The 18998-nt window shown below is 41.7% G+C and overlaps 1 protein-coding gene across 4 annotated transcripts in view; it reads left to right on the forward strand.

The window, feature by feature from the left end:
* Positions 1-320: 320 nt before the first annotated feature.
* plxna4 (plexin A4) overlaps positions 321-18998 on the forward strand; it is a 219770-nt gene continuing 201092 nt past the window's right edge. The window contains exon 1 of one of the 4 annotated variants that reach the window (XM_046379466.1): positions 321-507. The gene's annotated coding sequence lies outside the window, so the exon portion shown is untranslated. Of the gene's footprint in view, positions 508-2456; positions 2954-18998 lie in introns of those variants that run through there. The other 3 variants (XM_046379467.1, XM_046379468.1, XM_046379465.1) reach the window with 3 other exon arrangements.

Genomic DNA, 18998 nt, shown 5'->3' on the forward strand with positions numbered 1-18998 from the left:
AGAGGTGACAATGGACAAAACATTTTATTTGTTTATTTGTTGAAGTGTAGGAATGAGAAAAGAGCCTACGGAATATGTGGTCCAGCTTACAATGTGGAATAAAGTTCTTTAAATAAAGACACCCAAGGGCAAAGAGAAACTTATAAAGTTGCCTGCCAGCTCATTTATACATTTTTAAACGTCTCTGCATAAAATATTCTTACACATATTAGTAGGCTGTGTGCCTTAGCCGCAGCCTAGCTAAGTATGCCTATTATGTGATCTCATTTACCGTTCAGTGTCTATTTATTTTGCAGTATCTTTGACAGTGAAACGAGACTACAGTCACGTGACTCCAAAATGGCGTTAATTACTGCTATGACGTTTCCTGTGTGTTTACACACATTACGTTTCTGCCTTTATTTTTTCTTTGCTTTACCTTCTGAAGTGGGATTCGCATTTGTGCCGGAGATGCATGTGGACGACATATTTTGTTTATTTGGTAGACAACTGCGGAAAATGTTAGAGGTAAGTCAAGTTTTTAAGCTTTGTTGTTTTCGAGAATCTCTCGTATCTTATCTTCAGCGCCATGTTGGTTATAGTTAGCTTACATGCAAACGAACTTAGCTCTGTTAATTGCCTAGCGGTGTTAACGGTTTTGGTGTTATCTTTCACCTTAAAACAAGTAGGCACATATGCTAGCTGCAGGCTTTTGGCCCTCCTCCACCCACAAGACTAGTGGCCATACATATAAGTGACCAATATTCCTCTAACATTGCAAGACCGACATTTTTCTTTCTTTCTTCATGGGCTAAATATTACCAGCATGAATTGTTTACGTTGCAGCTGGTTAGCAGGCGGTTAATGCATCATTTGTCTGGCCTGACCTCTGTGTAGCATTTTGTATCGCAAGAGGGTTTGTAAAGTTGCCACAAAACTTTGAGCAAAATCCGAGGAAGAGAGCGAGTTGTGGTCACAGGTTGTCTGAGTGCACCGCAGAGATGCTGAGCCATTTGGCTGGCCTCGGTTTGTATTCATCAGTGTCAGTGGCTGTAAAGTTTCTCTGGCCTGTAGGTGGGGCTCTGATGCAGTGTTTCAAAGCGAGGAAACCCTCTGGAAGTGAGAGAAGTGAGAGCAGGGAGGCGGAGAAGGAGGGAAAGAGGGAGTACGGGAGTACGGGAGGGAGAGGATGCTGCAGTCGGCACCGATTGCCTCCTCAGTAGACCCCCCGAGCGCTCACTGCCTCTTTCAGGTTGGGGGATATGGGATAAACGGTCGGGGTGGGGGCGCATGCTCACTTTTCACCCCCGATGAAGCCTTTTTCAGTTTGTTGTTTTCACTGAACTCATCACCAATTCCCAAAGCCACATACCATGCCATTGACTGTTTGAAATACAGCCTTTGCCGGGGCTTCATTTGAAAGTTATCTCATGAGATGTGAATAAAAGAAAACTCAACACTGACTCAATATAGTGCACAATATTTGTGGCCGATGTTGATGGATTTGTTTTGAATTGTTTTTATATGAAGATTAGGGGTAGAGTCTATTAAGAGTCTATTTTATGAAAAGGGCATTGTTCCTGTGCCCCCACGCCGCTTACTTCGTTAATGACATGATTACATAATTAGGTCTTTTAATATTAATTGCTTAAAATGTATGGGTGGGGGGGAGATGCACTCCCGAAGCATGTTAAAAGATCATCAAAGAACAAAAATGCAGATTCTAATCCTCTACAACTAGCAAGTGTCGTAATTATGTTTCTGTGTTGCCTAATCTCTATCTTTAAATGATCCCGCGATTAGATATTCAAATCCTATGATCTGATCATTTCACCCCGGTATTGTAGCGTATTTGTGTAAATTCCCCTTTGGCAAATCCCATTCTCAACGGGATGGGTGCATTACATAAACCTTGCATAAACCCCTATTTTGACAAAGCACAAGATCTACATAATCTCCCTTCTTCTGTCATATTGTTATTTTCTTTGGTTGGGGGGAAAAAATCCATCGAAGGGTATCAAAGTTACACCTGAAAATGAACTTTAAAATTTTTTCTTGTTAAAAGTAGCATACGGGATTGTTTAACGATCAGCTTCCGCTGGACAGAGTAGTGCAGTTGCCTCGCTTCAGCTGGCACTTTGTCACTGCCTTCAGAGAAATAAAACGTGGTCCTGGTAATAAATGGTTTGTTGTTTTTGTATAGGCCTAGTGTTAACGGTATTTGCCAGAGACTTGGAAATGTAACCTGGACGCAGCCCCCTTCCAGACCCCAGATGTTACCGCTCAGAGTCAGGATCTTTTTTTTTAACAAATAAATAAAATACATTAAAAACGGTCGGGTCTTTTTGCAGCGGGAGAAGCGCCATCTACTCAGTCCCTCCCGAGCCTGAAGATGTGCCGCGAAGCTGCAAACTCCGAGGCAGCGCAGCGCTCTCTCTCCCTCCCTCTCTCCCTCTCCGTCCCTCCCGCACTCCCTCTCTTCCCTTTCGCACTTCGCTGCAGCACCCTCAGCACCTCAGTTGAGCAGGAGCCCCGCACTGAGTCACATCTATACACACACGTTCTCTACACGCACGCACACACACGTACACGCACTCACACGCACACAAGCACAGCCTCCTGCGGTATCCCATACGGCGCAGCGGCTTTTCCAACGGCATACCAAGTGCGTCCTCGCCGGGGGATGGGAGGTGCAGCTCCCGGGTCTCAGAGAGCTCAGAGCGGCGTAGTAGAGTCCTGCTGAACGGGGATGCTGCTGGAAGTCTGCTGCTATTTCTTTTTCCCGTGCAGGAATCGCCTTCTGTCTACACCTCTACCGGGGATTTAAAGTGGACAAGCCGTTTGATCAGGATATAACATTATTGTCAGCATTTCTCATTTTTGGGGGGAGTAAGAGGAGTTGGGGATTGCTCTGGACGTGCCGCTTATCCGCAGTGTCGATGCGGCTGTGAAGTGATATCTGCATAGATTACAGGTAAGGAAAGAGGCTTGCCACTGCGTTAGTTGTCCACCAACAGAACTGTTTTTAGGGTCCCTTGGTGCCATTATAGCCAGGTTTTGGATGTCAGGTTGCCACTGCACCAGCCAGGTGACGGAGGCGTGTTGCACCTGTTATAGCTGCGCCAAGCCCGCTCTGCGCACTCCGGCGATCGGGCGGGTTTCATACCGAACCTGTCCATTTGGACCGTATAACTAACCCAGGGGAGAAATTGAAGAAAAATGTAATGACCTGTATTTCTCTTAACTTGGGACCCTATAGTGAGTGGATTCCCTCCGTTTTGGCGCTTTCATTATCATCCATGCCCTTTATCCACTGTAAGCCAGTGAGAGTTGCATGCCCAAATTGTGCTTGTTACTCTCACAGCCTTGAACTCTGAAGGTTAAAAACTGAATTATTTGTCCGGGATTCCGCTTCGGAATTACGCAGCGTCTTCGGGGATTAACCCAGTGCGTAGGACTGGCACTTAGCGGCATGTGGACTGCAATTGGGATTTCAGCCGCGGCTCGGCTTTAAATCATGGAAATGGACAAAACTATCTGATATGCTACCACACATGGTCAGGATGATTAGCAGCTTTAATGTTAGAACTTAATGTTTTGGCATGTTAGAATTAAAAGATCTATTTGGGAAGCATCGTGAGTTAGAATGATGAACACAGCGTGGTTCTTAGAGAAGAAGTTCCTTAATCCATATCAGTTTTGGAGCCTGTCCTACAGTAGAGATCCACGTTGCAATGATTTCATGTAGCCTGAAACTATTCAAGCATAGTACTATGAAGAATCTTTAGGAACGTTTTTTTAATATATCAGGGTTTTTATAGCTGCACATTCCCAATTAAATCAAAATTAATTTCTAACCCTTGCCCTTAAACATCTTGATGTAGTACACGTACCACTTTTACAACTGACTGTCGCTGCGCGTTTATATTTTTAAGAGTAACCGTGCTGTGATTCGCTGAAAAGGCGTGAGGCTCAGTTAACCTTAACAGCTTTTCTCCCCGTGTGGATTCATGGCTCGGTGGGGTCGTCCAGTGTCCTGTCAGAGCTTTTGAACTTGAATTAAGGTTTGACTTTAGGGATAGTCAAGTTATCTAAAAACACTGTACTGTTATACCACTACAAGGACTTACTCTCTGTAGTAGGATATTGAATTTAGTGTGACTTTATCTGAAGTTTTGATATTGATATTGTGACCTTTAGGGTCATATTGAAAAACTTAATCTGAGGAATGGTTTTGATTTGATACAGTAGTAAAGAGGACAAGAAAGACAAATGCATGTGAATTTGTGTTTGTGCCTATGTATCTTCCTATTACAGTGTTGCCAAATTAGTTAAACAAATTTGATGTCTTTCATTTATTGAGATGGTTTAGAGGTATGTTGAGCGAGAACATCCGTGCAGAACATGGTCCTCCTGATTTCTCCGCACTTTTCCTCGTGTTGGAGTCACGCCTCATGGAGTGAACTAAGAGACGTGGTGATGAGCAATGATGAGTAATTCTTCCTCTAATGGTTAAGGCAGTGTTACGATTATCTCTCTAGTAAAGCAAAGCTGTTTTTCTTTATATGTTGTCTAGCTTCATCAACAGATTGGATTTTGCCTCTAACCTAGTTGTAGAGAAAGTTGATCATCCCCTTTGACACAATTTATCGCCATTACTTGAATTGGATGGTTTCTTAGCGCTTCAGTTGATTTCTAGACATTTAAACAAGGGACGTAGCAGTGGAGGATCTTACCTAGCACATACTGTAGCTTCAACCATGTGATGTGATGTAGGTCCCTCATTCCAAATGTGACTTTATACCTCTCCCGCTCCATTGCTCTCCCCTTCCTTCATCCTGCCCTCTCTAGCACCTCATGCACAGAAAGCAGCTGCTTCAGCCTATGCAAAGTGCAGAGTCCTGCTACAGCAGTCACACTAAATAGTCTGAGCTCCTCTGCTGGTTTCTCCCTTCCTCTGTCCACCTGCACTCCAGACTCAATGCATCAATTCAGTATCGTCCCTCCAAGCACTGTTTGATATAACTCTATACTTATTGTATGTTGTGCAGATATGTTGCAAGCACGATGATGATACATGTTAAGTTGTGTGGTTTCTTTGCCCACAATTCAGTCCAACACAAGGCTTACATGCTTGTGTTTAGTGCAAGCTCAAGAGAGCGTGGCTGAAGGGACAGGGTTGTATCCCGGAAAAACCATGAGGGGCAGTGTGGCTTCACCGGCTGGTGTCGTGGATTGATTGATCTTGTATACTCTACTTTTATTGACATCAATTTCAATTTTCACTAACATTATATGTGATGTGTTTATTTGGTGATTAATCAAAAGATGCATATTTTTATTAACCTATATGACAAAATTGACAATTATAAAAGCATCTCCCAGAAGATGTTTTATAGCATTTACACATGTTTTAGATGGGCTTTGAGGTGGTGGAGGAAATCAAATATTATTTGAACTGAAAAACTTGACAAACATTGATCAGATACTGCTGATTGACATGTGGTTGATTAGTTTCAGTGTATGTAGATTGCAGCTGTGAGGTAAAAGAGAGTAGGTCACTCAAAGGGCAAAGTTTGTTTTACTGCAGGCTTAAGTTTCTCTGCTGATCTGTGTCATGAGTGACAGACTTTGAGCATTTATGTCTGTTTTTGTCAGTGTTAATGTGTATCTCAAGTCATTCCTGAATGTTCCAATTTGTATGGTCTTAGAGGATGTATATACTGGTGAGTGTTTGTGTGTGTGTGTGTGTGTTGTGCTGCTCTCAAGGTCTCAAGGAAAAAACATTTAGTCCCTGAGCAGCTTGATAATCCTATCTCATCTCTCTCTTGCCTCCTTGTCCTTTCACCAAATTCTAGATCAGTTTTAAACTCTTAAAAGCTTTAAGAGCACTCGGCACCACTCAGTCTCCCTCTCCTGTGATTCTCCCCCCCCCCCCCCTCCCCCTTGAGCTGTCCATCAAGGCCTGCCTATAGGAATTGGAACAGCAGTCTTTATCGGCCTGTAAGCACCTTGCATTGACATAGTACCCTCTGTCTGTCGGCCAGTGTTACGGCTACGATGCTGGAGTTTGGCCCTGCAGAGCGTGGACCTGTCAATATTATGGCTTGCTAATGGATAAACTCTCACTCCAACCTTGGCAGTAAAGACAGTCATTACATTTTGGGGGTGGTGCACGTACATGAATAACCTCCATAGAAAATTTTTTTTCAATGTGTTCATGACAAATGGGGAAACTATGAATGAGTATGAATGGGGAATCTTAGAAGGATTCTCCATAGTGATATCAATGCCTGGTAGCAGTGTAGGCAAGACTCTGCAAGAAATGTGCTTGTGTGTATGTGTGTGGGTGTGAATGATGCATCTGTGACTGGCCTGGCGAGGCCCTATACGGATACTCTGGTCACACAGATGTATCGTCATGTCAGACTGAATGATGGGCCTGTGGATTGGACCTGAATGGAGCTCTCTGTTTGTTCTCATTCTGTTTTTGTCGCTCTCTTTCTCACTTGATGGCTCTCTCTCGCTCTCTCTCTCCCTCCCTCTCCCTCCCTCCCTCTCTCTCTCCCTCTCTCTCTCTCTCTCTCACACACACACACACACACTTACACACTTAAACCCCTCTGTGCTGTGACAGGACTACCAGACGCAGGCTAGTGCCCAATTAGCCCCTAGCCCCCCCATGCCACCAAACACTACAGAGAAGATTGTAAATTTTATTTCCCTGTCAACAACAGTTATTCCCACCATAATCTGTCTCCAATATTTTAAGACAGTTAGGCACACAGTTCTTTAACAATGGCTACAGGGCCACAGTTAAATGTGTTGTTTTGTTTGTCATACTTTTATTTTTTTAAAACATTGTTGAAATTGAGATGCGTTTTTAAATTATATTCGTTCAGTCACAGGTATCTTAAACCTTTACTTGACACATAAAACCTATGACTTTTGTTATCTTTACGGATTTGACTTTAGAGTAGGCTTCACACCTGATGTGTGATGCGCATGCAAGATTCAAAGTCTATTGTGTATTTTGTTGACATTATATTGGAAAGATGATATCACTGACTGACAGCTTGATGGTTTTGATCTAAATTCCAATTTAGGGGGAGGATTCTATGCTACATTAAGAAAGTAATTGCTTACAAGTATGTAATTAACCCTTTGGTAATGCACCGCAGAGCTGCATATTGATGCTTGCCACAGCAATGACAGCAGAGATCTGAAGTGAGGATCTCCAAACAATAGGCGTTGTGAATTCTATGGGGAGAAATCAATACCCGTCACATTGTGCAATTTAATGAGAACCTTTGTTCTCCTCTGAATAGTTTACTCAGCACATGTGATGCAGACTGAGAAGGTATACTGTATGTGCGCACATATCCTGCTGTTCAGAACTTCTTTTTTCTTCTTGGCAGCTAGAGTCCTATTAAGCTGTCACGTGCCTTTATAATGGGGCCCAGTACATGTACATGCTACTATATCACAGTCACACCAATTTTGTTTTCTCCCTCCAGCCTTCTCTCATGCTTCCTTTCATCTTTTTTCTCAATCCCTCTCTCCCTCTGACTGTTTCTGCCTCCAGCTCTCTCGTCCCATATCTCCCTGCCTCACTCTAAGCTGCCAAGCACATAACTTTATCTGTGTGCGTTTGTGTGTCCCGACTGTTGTGACATTGGAATGACCTATGAGGCAGGATATAAAGTGAGAGGGAGACATGGGATGTTGCTGTTTTAGATGGGAATCAGGGAGACGTGGAAAGGCACCAGCATATCCGCGGGTCTGCCAGACTGCTCCTTTGATAAGACCATATTAAGTGTTTCTCCCAGGTCTGTGTGATTCATATGGAGCCGTGAGTTTGATACATAAACAGCTCCCTTTGATGCAGCGGCAGGTGACACGCTGTGCACATCGGCTTTTACGTTTGTGTATGCCAAGCCGAGCATGACAAGCAGTAAATTAGTTTTGTTTCAGATGCATGAAATGACGAGAAAATTGCAGACGGTCTTAGGGGCATTTCCCCCCCCACCCTCTCGCTCGCTCTCTCATTTGCGACCGTGCCGACGCCTTAAGTCCACGCAAGGATTAGGTTCCTAATTCTGTTTTCATCCTGTCTGTCGCAAAGAAGCATGGGCATGCATGCTTAAGTATTCATGCATGCATGCACACATGCTTTATTAATCCATAACAGGCAATACCTCAGAGCTCTCCATATCTATCATGGAACCTGCAACCAACATATGAACTCTGTATTTTTTATGACTTATTATTTTATTCCACAGAGTCTCTGTTCAAGCAGGCAGCATGTCAGTTTGTTGACAGCTGTTTGTGTACATTGTTGGCTCTCTAACCTAGTCCTATCCTTGCTTTAACCTCATTGCTCTGGGGAGACATTGATGAGTGCCATATTCCAGAAAATTTGAACTTGTTTCAACTTGAACAGAGGATTAGTGCTTACAGCACTAGGTGCTAAAAGAGGTCAGAGACTTTTGTGAGCACTCAGAGCACCACCAGTTAGAAGTAAGAAAAAGACACCAGCTTTACTTTTAAAGGTTTTGGTAGCTGAATGCACAAAGCTTATATTAGACTGTCCAGAGGTTTTGATGTTGAAAATAAACTATGTGACCACTACTATAATGCAAAATGACTGTGTTGTTGCTTTTATTTACAATAGTTTGTCCTTACTGAAGTGTAGTGCTGCGATGATTGACAACACCTATTGTGACGACTATAAAATATACTGAGAATGTGATTACTGTTTGACTACTGTACTTTTACAGGATAATATTGTTTTCTAGAAGGAGGAATCTCCTGTTGGGATGACCAGAAGATTTAAAGTTAATGATGTGTCTCACCAGTCTTGTGTCACCCCTCCCACACATGCACCCTTGTCTCCCCTCGCTCTCTCACTTGCTGTCTGGCCCAAGTGTCAGTGGTATCAGGGGGCATCAGTATGCAGTGTTACCACAGTAATTGTGAAACAGCGGGCTCAGGGTAGGACCCCTGCCGTGCTATAGCCAGAAGGCAGTGGGGTGGGGGCGGGCTGCTTTACTGTAATACCCTCCCTGCATCCCCCCACCCACATCCCCCAGGATATATCATAGTCTAGCAGCATAATGTTGGGGATGTTACAGAGAGATTTAACAAGGCTTACACTGGGTTTTCGTGTTATTCTTCTCTCTGTGTGCTACTCCCTTTTGAGTTTGGGATTTTGCCTTTCTTGAGATTTTTTTTTTTTTTTTTTTTTTTTTCCGGTTTATGGGATTTGGAATGTGTCTGTGCGAATGCAGTGATTGACTCTTAGCCAGGGCCCAACACTCTCCAAGTGCTTGGGAGAAATTTGTTGCTCTCCTGGAATAAAAATGTGTTTCATTTGTTGTTCTGTTTAAGCCAAGGACTTTCATCACTGATGGGTATTGATTTTTGATTGCTGTGATTAAACTTGGAAGGAAAGTGGTGACTGCACTGGGATGTGAAAAGTTTTGCCATGTACCACAGCAAACCTGTCTGTCTCTCCCCAAACTGATGAATCTGCATGATGAGTTTGCTCACGCGTGATATCATCTCTCAGCTTTGACACATATGTTTGGCTTGTGTCATCCTCTCTCACTCACTCCCCTGTTGCGAAGATTTTTAGCACCAAGAATTATAAACTGAGCTCTGAAAGCTTATTGCCTTCTGAAGCTTTCATTCCTGCTTAGCGCAGAGAGGACCTATTAAATCTTTCCACTATAGTGGCACACACCATCCCTACCTGCCACCCACGCAACTAACAGTGTTCCTATGGCAACATGATTTGTCAACTGAGAACCCTTCTATAGAAATTGTCCTCACTGCTTTGCTTACCTTGGCAAATAGTAGGAGGCACTGAAGAGATCTGATGGGTTGATGGTGTGATGGACTTTTGACCCCTTCCTTGAGACAGTAAATGGACTATTAACATTTTTATCTGCAGTGGGAGAAAGGCACCAATACTTGTTGATATTCTCAGTGGTGATTACCATGACTGTTAGATTGGCTGGATTTTCAGGTGCTCCACCGCACTGCAATTCATCTTTACTTGAAAGCAGTGATGGATGTGTTTTGTAGTTTGGTGCTTACACCTGTTTTATTTCCCCATCTTGTTTCAGATTTCTGAGAAGAGTACACCACCAGAGAATGAGAATTACATTTAATAAAATCAAATTTAAAAACTTTGCAGTCACAAGATGTCCAGTTGTATTTATATGGACAAAGTTTTAATCTTTGGATGTTGTAACCAAGCCTTTCTGTAGTGAGCACACCTCTCCCACTGCCACCTTTTACACAGAGCGCTGGGATTTGCTGTAGACATCAGCACTACTCCAATCCCCAGATGACAGAATAGACAAGGAAAGGTGAGCCACTTTGTTGTGTTGCATCAAGCATCCTCCCTCTGACTTTTTTCCCCTCTGTTGGTTCACAAAAAGGCCATCCTCTTCTCTCTCTGAGTCTACAAATGTAACAGTGGCAAAAGCACAAGTTCTGACAGAGGTTTCATCCCTCCCTCCACACTCCCCTTTCTTTGTGTCCATCCGTTCTGCATTGTCATGGCAGTCCTTCCAGCTGAGCTTTGATTGGGTTGTTCTGGGCCCACTGGCAAATTTGGCAACTTGATAGTTACGTGATGTGTGTGTGTGTATTTGTCTGTGTGTAAGTCGGTGTGTGTGTAAGAGGTTTTCCCATGTCTCTGGAAAAAGCAATGAGATGAGGTAAAGCTTGTAGAAAATCAAAGTATAAAAACGGCCATAACCAACTGTGCAGAGACCAAAGCGAGGAGGAGGAGAGGGGAGGGGAGGGGAGAGAGAGAGAGGAGGGGTAAAATGCTGGATAACAATTTGCATCCTCTCAGTTGCCACTGTGAACGACAGCTGGCTAGAAAGCTTGTCTGATGTGTTTATGCCATAGGCTTTGAGGGATGGAGTTAAAGGGAGAGGGAAAGTTTGGGGGCAGACAAACAGTGGGGAGGCAGGGAGGGCTGTGGAAATGCATGAAATGGAGCGTAAACCTGCCTGAACTCAGTTTACCCACCTCTCAGTTTGTGAAATTGCTCTAACACATTTGTAGCTGATGCTTAAGGATGTTTTTCTTGTAAATTCAGAGTTCACATTATGTTAATGTCACACTGTCAGTTGGATGATTTATTTTTTAAAAAGCAAATTAAATATATTGATTACCCTCTAAAATTGTAACCATGACATTCAGTAATGAGCTTCTATTAATTCATTATTGCTACTATAGAACATTCTCAGACACACCTACAATGTTCACTCACCTTTCTTTAAGTGCCTCAGACTTTACAAATTGAAATCATTAGTCTTGTAAAAAGCATTCATGTCAACAAGTCACAATTATGACTGAGAAATTTAATTTTTGCTAAAAACTTCCTAAAACCAAACAACCACGGATGTCTCTAATCATGCAAAGTCTGACGATCAGTATAATTAAACTCAGATTTAATGTGGTTTTAGATTGTCAGTGTGCACTCATTTTTACCCTCAGACAACCAACTCTATAATCATACAACTGTCTTGATTACATGAATGCTTGCAAGTTGTTAACACACCACCATTAAGGCCTTTACTCAACCTCTTCTTCTCTGGCAGCCAAACAGCCAAGTTCCTCATGAGTGAGTTTTTTTTTTTTGACTTTTCTGAGAACAATCCCAGTTACTGGTTAGTTTTTAATTTTTTGTTTACATTGAATGGAGCACAAGGAAACCACAAACAAAAAAAAATGTTAGCAATGTTATCTTCTCTGTAACATAACTTACAACTCCCTCATTTGTTGACAGTGCTGTTTTGTCTTCCTATGTAGTAGTTCTCTTGCAAACCTTGGTAAGCCCACCCACCATAGCAAACAGCCGATGGCGGCAGCTGTAGAAAAAAAAAGCCTGTTTTGCAGCACTGCTCAAGTTTCTCATGTGAAGTCTGTACATTTGCATGTCTGTACAATGCAGCAAACAGGTTCACGGCAAAGTTATGCCGTGTTTCTTTCCAGGGAAGTACGATATGAACATATGAGGCCAAATGGATCCCGCAGCAGTGAGGATTTTGTGCCTGTGATGCTTTATGCTGCCTGTGGTTTGTTATATGTGTATGTGGTAGAAAGTGTGAATGAGTCTATTGCTTCTTCCAAAATGATGACACAGTGAATTTATGTTTGTGAATCATTTAATCACGGCCCTTGTCCCGCTAGACTTCTCTTCCCTCCTCCTCTCAGATGCCTCTTCGTGCCCCAGGATATCACAGCGCAAGTATGACGCTGACGTTAGGCTTGTGGTGCAGATTTATGGCTGAATAGACATTCTCCTTCCACATACAAGTACACACCTACACTTTAACTCATTCTTTAAATATAGTATCATAGTTTCCGGAAAAAACAAGAAAAAAAATATTTGTTTTGTGTTAAGCGTTATAGCATATGCGACAGATTCCCTTTCCATATCACACAATATGAGTAGCATGGTACCATAAGTATAAAAATAATCACCTTACTTATGGACTGTTACTAATCTATTATCTGAATATTTTTTTCAGCAAATGGTTTGAGTGACATGCAATAATTCTTTGTGAGCTTTACATCATGTTTGTGTGTGCCTCTGTAGTTATACTGCTGAGATGCATTCATCAGTTGAAGGGCGTCACCTCCAATAACCTGCCGGTTTATTTTTATTTATTTTTTTAGCAGCAATTGAGCTCTGACCCTTCCTTTGCAGTCAAGCACAACAAGGTGTGCAAGAGAAATGTTTGCACAGTGTTTGTCATGTATCTAATGCATGAGTGACTACCATGTGGCATTGTGCTACTCACCAGTTTTATAAGAGTCAACATTTTCCTCATGAGCCCAACATCGACTCTTCACTTAAATTAATTATTGGCAGTTAATGGCATCATGACAATTGTCGTAGTTTAGTTTACAGACGTTCCTCATTAGACATTGGCAGAATAATATAAAAGGGAAGAAGTGTTTTTGTCCATATGTGCACATTAGTTTAGAGATAATTGGAGTGGAGTGTGAAGATGTTTATTTTGAGGAGCAGCTTAGATAACACATTATTATTTTATCACCATTGTTTCTTATGTTAATGATGTTAGTATTATTAAACTTTCTCAGCACTATGTGAAAGTATTGACTCTTGACTTCCTCATATTTTTCTTTGACCTTTTGGAAAATAGGACATATATACTTCTGCTCATTTGTTGTGCCAGCTGTTTCTTCTTCTCTGTCTCTGCTCTTTCTTAGGCTGTAGTTATAATACAGCATCATTTGCTGAACGTGTTTAAAAATAGGATATCTCAGCAGCTGGAAGGGCACTTTTGACACATCCTGTCAAACTGCTCATTTTTCAGTTTTCTGAGACCATTACCGCAGGGCTGCAAGTCTCTGCAGGTGTAGACGTTCTGTCTTCACTAGCATGTCCCACATTCTCCATTTGTCCCACATGGCCTATACTTAGGTAATTTACACAGAATAGGCATGTGAAAAGGATGACAAACGATGGCAGAAGTAGTCAAGAGAGTCAGAAGTAAGGTTATATTTTTCTGTCTAATTGAGTCAAGTTAAGAGAAAAACGGAGTAAGAAAGGTTTGTGAGAGATGAGACATGCCTGTGTTGTCTATAGATGACAGTGCATCGATATGAACTGTTTGGAACTGTGTCTTCTGTATGTGAAAACAATACCTGTAAAATCCAGTGCATTTTTTTTTCCACTGACATAATGTGAAATCATGTGTTGATTGGCAAAGTTTTGTAATTGTTTATATAATAGTGATTTCATCTTTTGTCAGTGAAGAGTTTGTCAAAATTTAGTTGGCAGTTAAACATAAATTACAGAAACAAAGGGAAACAGTTTCAAAGGGGACTAGAGGCCAGTCGACTGACCTCATTCCAGCTGTGCATAGTAAACCAGGGGCTGGGATCTTTAAGACTCTTCCTCATCACCACTATGGATTATAAGGGAAAGCTGTAATCCAGTCGGTTTGAGCAAACCAAATCAAATGCTGAACTGATGAGGCTCACAGATGTGCATGATGTGTGTGATGGAATGGGATAAGAGAGGATGGATTAATAGGACTGTTTTATGTCCAGTTGATTATTCTTTGTACTGAGCTCGGCACAGCACACAAGCACTTGCATACACATTACCACACACATTTTGTTGCACACCTCACATACAGCGTGCATCACCACACAACAGTTTTTATTAAAAGAAACAGAAACTGAGTGAGGGATCAGAGAAAAATTAAAGCAACAGTTTTATTGTAATCACCACAAAGCCTTCTAAATTATCAAGCTTTCATGCCTTAGAAGTTAATCTCCGAGGTCAAGTCTGCTTTAGCTCTGTTCAGCAACAGTAGGAGAGGAAGACGCTGAAAGTGACAGATACAGACAGGTCACTGACAAAAGGATTCAGAGAGCAAAACAGAAAAATGTGGAAAGATTATAAATAATGAATTAAAAGGAGCCGCAAAACCCCCTGTGTGGTCAATAGTCAGTGATAAAGAGCTTCAGTTGTCGTAAAGAAACATCTGAACTAGGACAGGTCTGATCCTGTTTACAGCAATTCAGCCAGAAAACCTGATTTAGCCAATGAGTGAGTTCAGAAGCAGTTGTTTTGGCATGTTGAGATAGTGTCATTTTCTTTTTTTTTTTTTTTCCACCCCCTGGCGCCACACAAGCTGTAACTAGTTGGAAATAAACACTATTTAGACACTGTTATCAATGTCTTGATGTCTGAGAATGCACTGAATGATTAAGTATCTATGTTAATGACAGCAAGGGTTATTTGGCTGAACTGTGATGTGTAATCAATTTTCATATGGCAAATTGAATAGATGGAAATTGTTATATCAGGTCTTTTAAAGGTTGCTTTGAGGAGATTCCCAGTAGAGGTCGACTGATTTTTCAGTTTTGCCTAATACAATGTATTTGTACAGTTGCAACTATTGTTATGTGTGGAACTTGACTTGATAGTGGCTGATGGCTGTGCATGCTCCAACACCAGTCATACAAGGAAGTACGTCACTGTTTTGCATTGGATTTCCATACACAAAGTACCTGAGATAATTTAAATGAAAGTTAATTTAATATATGATGGCTTTATTCATAAATTATTTGCATGATTAAGTTGTTGGTTAAAGTATTATTACATTAGACTAATTTTAACTGCTGCAGTCTCTGTTTTGCTAACTGTGGTTATTCGTAGCATTAACTGTAAGCCTCATCGTTATTGTTTAAACTTGTTTAAACACAAGTGCATTGAAGGAACAGGATGAGAATATGCAATTTAATAGTCTGAAGCTTTGGTGAGCTAGGGAAGTCACTCCACCAAATGTGACATATTACCCCACTATTTAACTATCACTCATATTACATCCACGGTGTACCATATAATACAGTTCCTTGGCTATCTGTCTCTATTTTAGCGAAACAATCCAAATGCATGTTGTGCAAGAGACTGACACTGATCTTGTTGTGGGGACATTTGACGGTTCTGTGGGCTCCTTTGTTCTCTGTGTGCGGCCACATTTAAATACAGGCCATACACATTTGTTTTTCATATTTCATTTTCTGGTTTGAGGGTATTCAAATGTTATGGTGACAATTTACATGCAAGGCACCAGAGGTCTCTGGGCTTGTCTCAACCTGGACCACAGCTGTCCAAGTCTTCTGCACCCTTCCTTTAGGCTCTGAGCTTTTCTTTGTGTATTTGTATATTGTGTGTGAGTGAAGGTTTTGTGTCTGCATGTCCTGCTATAGGAGGTTTTCACAGCAGATTTTTTGACAAGCCATAGCAGGAAAAGCACAGGTCTAATTAATAACATTAATACTTGCTGAATTGCATTTAAGCGTTTCAGTTCCACAGAGCTGTCTAACTGGCAGGGCCTACTGGAACTTACCATAGGGCTTAAATGAAACAAAGTCATTGTTATTAGTTAAACCTGTGCTTTTCCTGCAGTGGCATGTCAAAATGTCAGATGTCAGGGATTTTCCTGGCCTTTCAAAGAACTCATGGTGACAAGCCTGGTTGTTAATCTGCATTTATTTAATATGCATTTCTGTTCTGCTTGATGATCATCAGTTCCTTTTCATCGTAAAGTTAGTTTACCATTACCTCTTGTAGCTCTGTGCTTGGTGGGCCACCCCAAATAAGGGAGACTCTTCATATAACCTCCAGTGTTTAGGCCTCCTATGATCGGTGGCCTGTACGTGCAGGATGAAGTGTTATAATCCCTGATTTATTATCTGCTTCAGTGGCACTGACATGCTTGGATATTGCTGAGTGGGAGAGGGATAGAGAAGAGAGAGGACGAGCGAAGAGCTATTGTGAAAAAAGAGCTTGAAGGGTGTCACCTTTACTGGAAATCAAGTCTTAGCACAACTTGGTGAGCCTGACTGCATGTAGATTAAAACCTCAGAGGTCACATGATCCCTTGTATGTGTGTGGATAGCTGTTTTGAAGAGTTATTTTTGCAGTTGTTTGTCTGGGTGGACAGTTTTTGCAAAGATGTGTTCATTATTCCAACTGCTGATTTAGATTGGAACCCAATGAATACTTTTAAGGCCAATGGACAATGATATCAGTATTTATAGTTGAAAAAGATCTGAAAAGCCTCCATTGGATTATTATTAATAAACAAATTTGATAGCGACCCCTTAAATGTGTTTGAATTTTTTATCACCTCCATAAATATACTAATACTGATATATATATATATATATATATATATATATATATATATATATATATATATATATATATATATATATATATGATAATCCAAAACCGAACAGTAATATTATCCATGTACAGGTAACAGTCAGGCTCTGCTTCAGATAGACACAAGCACTCCCATAGTGTATGTTGAGCAGCAGCACAGCAAAATCCTGCCTTGAAGGTAACAGAAAGCAAAGCCATTTTGTCTCTTAGACCAAAACACACAGGCTTACACACAAACACACAGAGCACACCACCCTGACGTGTCTTGTTTCAGTGTTTCTCATACTGCAGCAAAACATCCAGAGTCATTCCAGCTTCAAGCAAACTACGACTTGTAATTAATTACTTTGTCAAGAGAAAAAAGCGATACTGGAAACCAAAGAAGAGACAGAAAGAAAGGGCGAGGGAAGCAAAGGGAGGGGGGGAGTGAGGGAGGTGGGAGTGGCAGAAATTTTACACTCATGAAGTAACAGAGGAGCTAAGGGAGAGCTGGAAGGAGAGGAGGTACAGGGAAGTAAGAATGGATGGATGGATGGATGGATGGAGAAGGAGAGGACGTGTTAGGACTTAAGATGGTGCCAGTCGGCAGGCGATGGAAGCAAGAGCTGATTTGTCTACACGGCCCTGCATTCCTGTCTGCCCGTTAGCAAGGGGAATAAGGGAATTGGGAGAGAGTGAGAAATGGAAGAGGATAGAGAGCTAAAGGCTTTGAGTTTGTTATATGAAAGCAGCTGTCAGACAGTGCCTAGCAACACCGTTTAAGAAGGATTTTTGGCTGCATTTATAGTAATTACGGCAAAATATTTCTGCCTTTTGATTCCGAATGAGCTTCTGTGTTACGACATGGTTACAACTACAGGACAGTTCACAAGGATGATTGAGAGGATATCTTCTTTGTTCACACAAAATCTGTAGTGTATGCCTCTTGTTAAATATAGATTAAAGGGAAATATTAAAGCTCTGCTCCACTGTTCTCATCCTCACATTTGAATTTTTAAGCTCTCTGAAAACACTCCATTGTAGAAAGTGATTGTTTATGGTCTTACTTTCCATAAAGGTGTCAAAATTAGGTGTGCATCAGAGGTCATAAACTTAACCTGTTTATACACCTATTAAACTATGTGTTGGTTTAATGTTCTTTTATTTATACTGCTAATTTGAAGTTGCTGATGAAGCTCTTTCAATCATCATAACTTTCTTAACATCATCTGTTTGATTACGGTCCCTAATGCGCACTGATGAACATCTTGTGTGTTTTTGTCAGGACCCAGTCAGCCTAATTGAATCCAGAGCTTCATTAAGTTCACCCTGTAAATAGCCCTCTCAAGTCACTGCTATGTGGTGTGTGTCAAACACAGAGGTCCCTCCTATTCAGGAAGTAAGTCGCAGCCTAACCCAATCAGTGCAAGGCGCTGACAGCAGGCCAGTGGGCTCTTCAACGGTCCACCTAATGACATTAGAGACTCTTGATCTGTACTGATGATAACACACTCCACCAATCTCAGCCTGCATCAGCACCCACCGCACAAAGGCCCAGTTCGAGCCAAGGGTATGTGTGTGTCTGTGGGTGGGTGGGTGTGTGCAGAGTGACCTTGCTTTGGAACCAAGGGCTGTTTGAGTTTTGTACTACCTCAAGGACTCTGTCACTTCCCACTGTCTTTGCAGTGTAGTAACAGCAGTAGTGATATTGTGACCAAAGACGCAATGCAGAAATGTCTGTACAGAAACTGAAGGGGCTTGACTATGAATGCACGAGCTTGACCCTCATCTTACCAAGGAGGATTAGTGAGTCTCAGATGTGAAATGGTGAAAGAGAAGGAGTGGCAAAAAATGAAAGAGATGGAGTGAGGAAAAGGGATAGGCAGATGTCAGCTATTTCTCTAAAATCCAGAGGGGTTGTCCAGTTGGATCTTTGCCTAGACCCCTTCTTTGAAATGCTCTGACTCACTTTAGGAGAGCAGAAAGGAGAGACAGACAGACGGCAAGAAAATATGTGTGACACAGAAATTGTGTTTGTGCTTGACACACTTTTATACTGGATCAGTGATTCACTATGCTTGGCTATGCTTCTTGAATACAATATCTTTTCAGGACACGTACTGTTTCTGCATTTTTTTCCCCTCCTGTTTTTGTCCCTTTTGTTGTCATGGGAGTTTGTGGACAACCACATTACTTCCGAAACACATTCAGTCACTAGCCACATCTTTTTACCCAGTGGTGAGGAGGATGTAACACTGACAAATTTGGATCATCAACTGTTAGCTATTTAGCATTTTGC

This window comes from Scatophagus argus, chromosome 22 (genome assembly GCF_020382885.2).
Source record: "Scatophagus argus isolate fScaArg1 chromosome 22, fScaArg1.pri, whole genome shotgun sequence".
NCBI lineage: Eukaryota > Metazoa > Chordata > Actinopteri > Scatophagidae > Scatophagus > Scatophagus argus.